General features: G+C 38.1%; 1 protein-coding gene across 2 annotated transcripts in view; it reads right to left on the reverse strand.

Annotated features, from left to right (window-relative positions):
- gcgrb (glucagon receptor b) overlaps positions 1–3,695 on the reverse strand; it is a 48,641-nt gene extending 44,946 nt beyond the window's left edge. Inside the window, exons 1-2 of one of the 2 annotated variants that reach the window (XM_032530757.1) lie at positions 3,590–3,695; positions 3,350–3,503 (exon numbers count right to left, since the gene is read on the reverse strand). The gene's annotated coding sequence lies outside the window, so the exon portion shown is untranslated. Of the gene's footprint in view, positions 1–3,349 lie in introns of both variants that reach the window. The other variant, XM_032530747.1, reaches the window with a different exon arrangement.
- Positions 3,696–5,964: the final 2,269 nt, after the last annotated feature.

Below are 5,964 nucleotides of genomic sequence, written 5' to 3' on the forward strand. Positions count from 1 at the left end.
TGTGTGTGTGTGTGTGTGTGTGTGTGTGTGTGTGTGTGTGTGTGTGACCACAGCATGCGTCAGAAACCAGTCTGGGTAAATGTTGATTAAATCACCAATTGTTTTTATAGAGCAGACCTTTTTTCAGTACACATACGTGTTAATGATATGTAAAGTGTGCAGGACAGGGAGACTAATGTGAGGCTTCTTATGTGATCACTCACCCCGTACCTCAACCCACCTTAATGAATAAATAACACAAAGATCAAATGGAGGAGTCAGAACATGAAATATGATAGACTTTCTTTTACAAAAAGCTCATTCTCTCTCTGAGCGTGTTGACAGCGGTACGGAACTTCTTGCAAGAAGCACAAACCATTCTACTAGCACCAAATCAGTGTATCACACACCGGCTGCATTGGCGTGCATCACGTCATTTAACATGCGTCATTGACAACCATTGCACATATTGTGTGTGTCATGCAGACAGAGCATATAGTCCAGATACAGCATTCTAAGGCGCAAATGTGAAAAACTTTGCTTTTCATTGTGGACAGTTTGCATGTGTTGACACTAAAATACTAAATAGGACAATGGCGTATCTTAACAAGTTTATGTGTGCCACCCTCCACTGTATATTAACATCTGAATTTTAGTTTGAAACTGTTACATAATCAATATGAGGAGACACAGGAGGGGCAGGGTGTGATACTTCATTACTTACTAGCACAAGTACTAGTAAATGAAAACATTGTGAAGTCAAATGTAAGTCTATTATAAGGTATATGTTCAAGCCTCACTTTATGCCGCACAAGGAAAATGTGAATCATTGAGCAAGAAGTTACTCCTAGAAGTAATCCAATTTACTGCTGTATGGACTCCTGAGTCAAAGCAATCACCTTCTTCTAACAATGGCCCCAACAGGCTCCATCCACCGTCCGGCTGACCTAGGCTTGCCCAGTTTCATTTTAAAACAACCCTCTTTGTCAAAGGTTTACCTTGTGAAAGCTCCAGCTTTTTGATAATAGTGTCATCAGTTTTTCTGCTTTCATGTTTCAAGACAATATCTATCTTGTATAAATGTTCTCCGTCTGTGCACCTGCCCATCCTGACATGGCAAATCAAATCGGCAGCCATCATATACTGTACAAAAGAGTGGTCTGATGTCTGAGGAAACCACGGAGCCCACGGGCAGGACATCTTAAGATCTTGGAGAGTGAACACATGCACAGAAGAGAAGCAAAAGGACACAGAGGGAGAGAAAGGGCTCTATTGCAAACACAAGCACCAACTATGAGGCATACAAGGTGTACCTGAGCATAAATCTGGAAATCCGGATCAGATTTTCTCACCCCCTTTTAAAGCCAGAGACAATATTCAAATAGTCTGGGATGAGAGGTGAACTTCTCTGAGGAGAAATTTGTCAATGAGGTATAGAGTATCATGGCACCAGCACAAAAATAATATAATATATAAATACTGTGAACACACCTCCTGAAATTACAAAAGGCAATAGAGGGCATGTGTGTAACAGGGTTTTTTTCACACAGGGCTACAAGTAACACTTATTTTTATTTACAATTGATCTACTGATTGTTTAGTCGATTAGTTGTTTCACAGCCAAAGGTGATATATTTAGATCGCTTGTTTTATTTGATTGTCAGTCCAAAACTCAAAGATATTCAGTTTATTACATAGCAGCAAATCAGCACATTTGCAACGTTGGAATCAGTAAATACTTGACATTTTTGATTAAAATATGACTAAAATTATTAATTGATTATCAAACTTGTTTCATATTAAGTAATAGTAATAGTAGTAAATTGCTCAAATTGAGTAATTGTTGCAGCTCTATTCTCACAGAATAATAACTGTATATAATAATATAACATTGAGTTATGGGCTACCGTAAACTAATGGTCGATGACTGCAGGGACACGCTCAGCCCCTAAAGGCATATTGCAGGGACTCTGGTTCCAGCTGCATCAGGACATAATAATTCTTCAGTGCAGATGTCGACTGTAAGCAGAAAAATAACCAGCAGAGATTGCCTAATGTCTGTTGATTAGATGATTACCCACGTCTTTACAAAATATTTTTTGCATGCAGTTTCAGACGACATCAGTGCCTGTTGTGTCATCATTTCAAAATAATCATTCAGCAATCACCTTAGAATGAAGCAAAATAGAATGTTCACACATGTTGTGTGACCAGCTTTGTGCAGCACTTCATATCACACAACCTGCCCCTTTTGTTTGAGCCACAATAATACCAAAGTGGTATACCAATATCAATAAGCGTCTGCACTTTCATATTCATGGATTTGTAGGAAAACAAAAAACACTCAGCGAGATAATGATGGATAGAGGGGGGAAAAAGAGAAGACATAGCCTATTTATCATACTTCAAGTGACTATATGCCTATAGTTAACCATGAGCAAAGAAGCTGCAATAGGTCTCCGATATCCATGGATTCAGATTCTGTGCTTTTGTCTTTCTTATCACTTTATCCAATGTCTTAAACAACTACATACAGTAGGTTTACAATACTTCATAATAAGGGCCACACAGTTTGAGTAGTCAAAACAAATGAGGAATAATGAGAAAGCATGACTCAGGAATGACTCATGAGGAAGGTGGTCAGTAGGATTGATTCACAGACATTCATTAACTAATTATTATTTAATAATTCATTAATATAGGATCTCCCAGTCTGTTCTCTGTAACTCTTCATTATTATAGTGCTCCATTAGGTAGGGAAGTACCTCTTAACGATTAATGATGTTTACCTGTTTGTGCTATAGCTCCAGAAAACGCTTACAAATAGAAACAAACAAAAAGATTAGAATACTATAGAAAAGAGATATATATTTCAAAAAGAAACTACCGTATATCAGTATGCTACGTTTTAGAGAAATGAAACAGTGAAACAGTTTAACTAGTGCATATGCAATGACAGGTGGATGATGAATTATTTGTGTAATGGTTAGTAAGATCACCAAGTCATGATGAGGACAAGCAGATAATGAATTAAAACACAGTGGACTTGGTTTGCTGTTCATACAGATTAAAATACGACAGACCAGTTCCTTGTTGAAAGAGGACACGGTTATTTTATCGAAGTCCTCTAATTCCCTAGAATAAGATGGAGATAAGAAGACCATGCACTCGCGCGAGCGCACAAACGCGCGCGCGCGCGAACACACACACACACACACACACACACACACACACACACACACACACACACCATAGCTCTCCAGATGGGCACCCTTAAAAAGTTGAGGCTGCCCCTCTCTTCCAGAATAAAACTGTTTGGAACACAGGGTGAAGCAAACGTATTCCCTAAACCAACAAACCGAGTTTTTACCTTAGCGTCCAGACCTCCTCGTGCGCCCCTGGCACCCCCACACCGCCCGCTGCTCATCTCTCGGCCGGGCCCATCACCGCAGGTAGAGTGCGAAGAGCACAGCACGCATCACCGTGTCCAAACGTGGAGAAACAAATAGGCTAAAACAAAGGAGCTGAGGATGAAAATTAAGAAATAAGAAAGAAAGACTGGACTTGTGACTTCTCAACTTTTCCCTTGTCTAGTTCTGTCCAGGCTTACTTTGGTTTCTATAAAAAAAACTTTCCCAAACGAAATCTCGCTCCTGTTGCAGAGGACTGAAGTGCATCTGAAAAAGGATGAATGGTCCGCTGTTAGTCCTCAGCGCTCCCGATATCTGTCACCCAAGTCAGAATGCACAGGCTAATTTCCGGTGAAAGGTTTCAAAATACAACTCAAAGTGGTGAACGTGTTGCATCGTCTGTAGATCTTTAAAAATCTTTGTGTGTGTGCGTTTGCGTGTGGGTGTGCGTGTGTGTTTTAGTGAGAAATCAGACAGCAAACACAAAGTGGAGTAAAGGTGATTTTTTGTGATTTGAGGCTGTAAAACAGAATGTAGCTATGGCTATAGTTAAATGGCTATGTAAATGTAAATAATTTTTGACAAAAGACTACAAAAAGCATCTGAAGAAAAAGTAGTAATGAATCAAAGAAAAGTAAAACGAAGAATATTAAGAATATTTCCATACGGTAAAATATGTGAAATATAATAGAGACCTAGCCAACATATCTAGTATATGTGTGTGTGTGTGTGTGTGTGTGTGTGTGTGTGCGTATGTGTGTGTGTGTTTGTGACTGGGCATAAACATGCATTTTTAAAGCTCTACATAGTTAAATTGAAACTTGAAAATGAAGTTATCATTACCAGCATTTTTATAGCACATGTAGCCTATCAATGAATGAGGAAAACATACAAGCAAACAAAATATTTTACAATAGCAATGTTGAAGCCCAAACCAGGAAGAGAGCAAATCAGATGCAGAACTTATTAATCCAGAGCAGAGGATGGGAAACATCCTTGAAGTGGCCTCTGAGGGCTAAACGCCACAGCCTGATTTGATAAAAGTTGTATCTAACGCATAAACTATTTAAAGTAAAACTGCATAGTCTGTGAAATTGGTGTTTAATTTAGGACGTTATCATGTTAGGCAGTTTCTTTTGGACCAGTGGGTTCCCACGCCTTTATTTTGAAAGGTCACCTTTTAGTTCCGGTAAGATTATTCTGAAATACGGCCACCTTTACCCAGGTCTGTTCCGGCCGGTGTTCCTTATTGGAGGGGGGTTATGAATATTTGTTCTTTTCTGACTTATGGAAGCCAGTGTTATCCTCTTCACAGTTCAAAGGAATTTTAAATGAAGTTATCACGGTATAGGCTTTTAATTTGGATATTTCTTTTGTTTAAATTAATTAAGATATTGCTCCACAATGAACTAGCAGGGAACGTTCCCTAAACGTTCCCTAAACGTTATTTTTTGGTTTGGTTCGAACTAACCTTTAGAGAACCATAAACTAACGTTCCCTAACGTTCCCTAATCGTTCTGTAGTGTCTGTGTGGGAAAAAGATGCAGAGGAAGGGCAGGGGGGCATTGGAAGGTTACACTCAAGCAGGTGTGGGCTGAAGAAAGCAGCAGGTAGGAACAATCTCCTTCAGAATATACATAAAATAAAAATAGTATTACATATATTGTTAAAAAATGACAATAATCATTTTATAAGTAGCTCATAGTACGTTTGTTTTCATTTTTCAAAACAATTTCATTGCGGTGCCTAATTCTATTATGAGGTTGAATATTAGCCTGTGTGGACAGAAGAGACTTCTGAAGCATAAAACCAAAGTGAGGGGTGCGTAAGAAAACCTACATCTTCACGATTGGCGGCCTTCTGCCCCTCTGCCCCAGCCACTTCTCACTGAGTCCTATGAGTGTATAAACATGCCTGTGAAACACATGCTGATGAAACAATGAGACTTGTGAGGGGAACGGTAGCGGAGACCCTGTTTCTAACAGTCCCATGACTTTCAGCTCTGCATACTGGCTGCATGTCTCAGTATCATAGGATGCTCAAAAAGGGATAAAAGGTTACAAAATATGGAAGTGCAGGGATGCCGAGATTAAAAATATTAAATAGAAAATGAACTTACCAATTGTTGTGCAATTAAATATTATTATTTAAAAAAATTATATATGTTTTGTTTTATTTTCAAGCTTGGAAATTTCCTGGTATATTAAACGTGTTAAAAAGTGTTTTTTTTAGTATTCTGTTGAAAATAAGTGGATTATTTCCATATTTAATTTTTGTCATACATGATTTGCACACAAATGACAAATGGAATTTCAATTTGACAGACTAATTTTATTTTAATATTGCCAGTCTAGTTTCTTGATATTTAACCTTTTCATTGCTTATAACTGGCATAAGTGCTTGTTTGTATGCTATATATTTATTTAAAAATATACCTTTGTTGAATAACTAAGTGCCATATGTCTTGTGGGTTGGTTTTTACTTTGATGAAGGAGTTGAGTTCTTTAAATATTTATCAAGCATCCCTGTCCCTTATGAATTTCCATGTTTTATGCTACTCTGCATTAATAAGACA

This window comes from Etheostoma spectabile, chromosome 2 (assembly GCF_008692095.1).
Source record: "Etheostoma spectabile isolate EspeVRDwgs_2016 chromosome 2, UIUC_Espe_1.0, whole genome shotgun sequence".
NCBI classification, from domain to species: domain Eukaryota; kingdom Metazoa; phylum Chordata; class Actinopteri; order Perciformes; family Percidae; genus Etheostoma; species Etheostoma spectabile.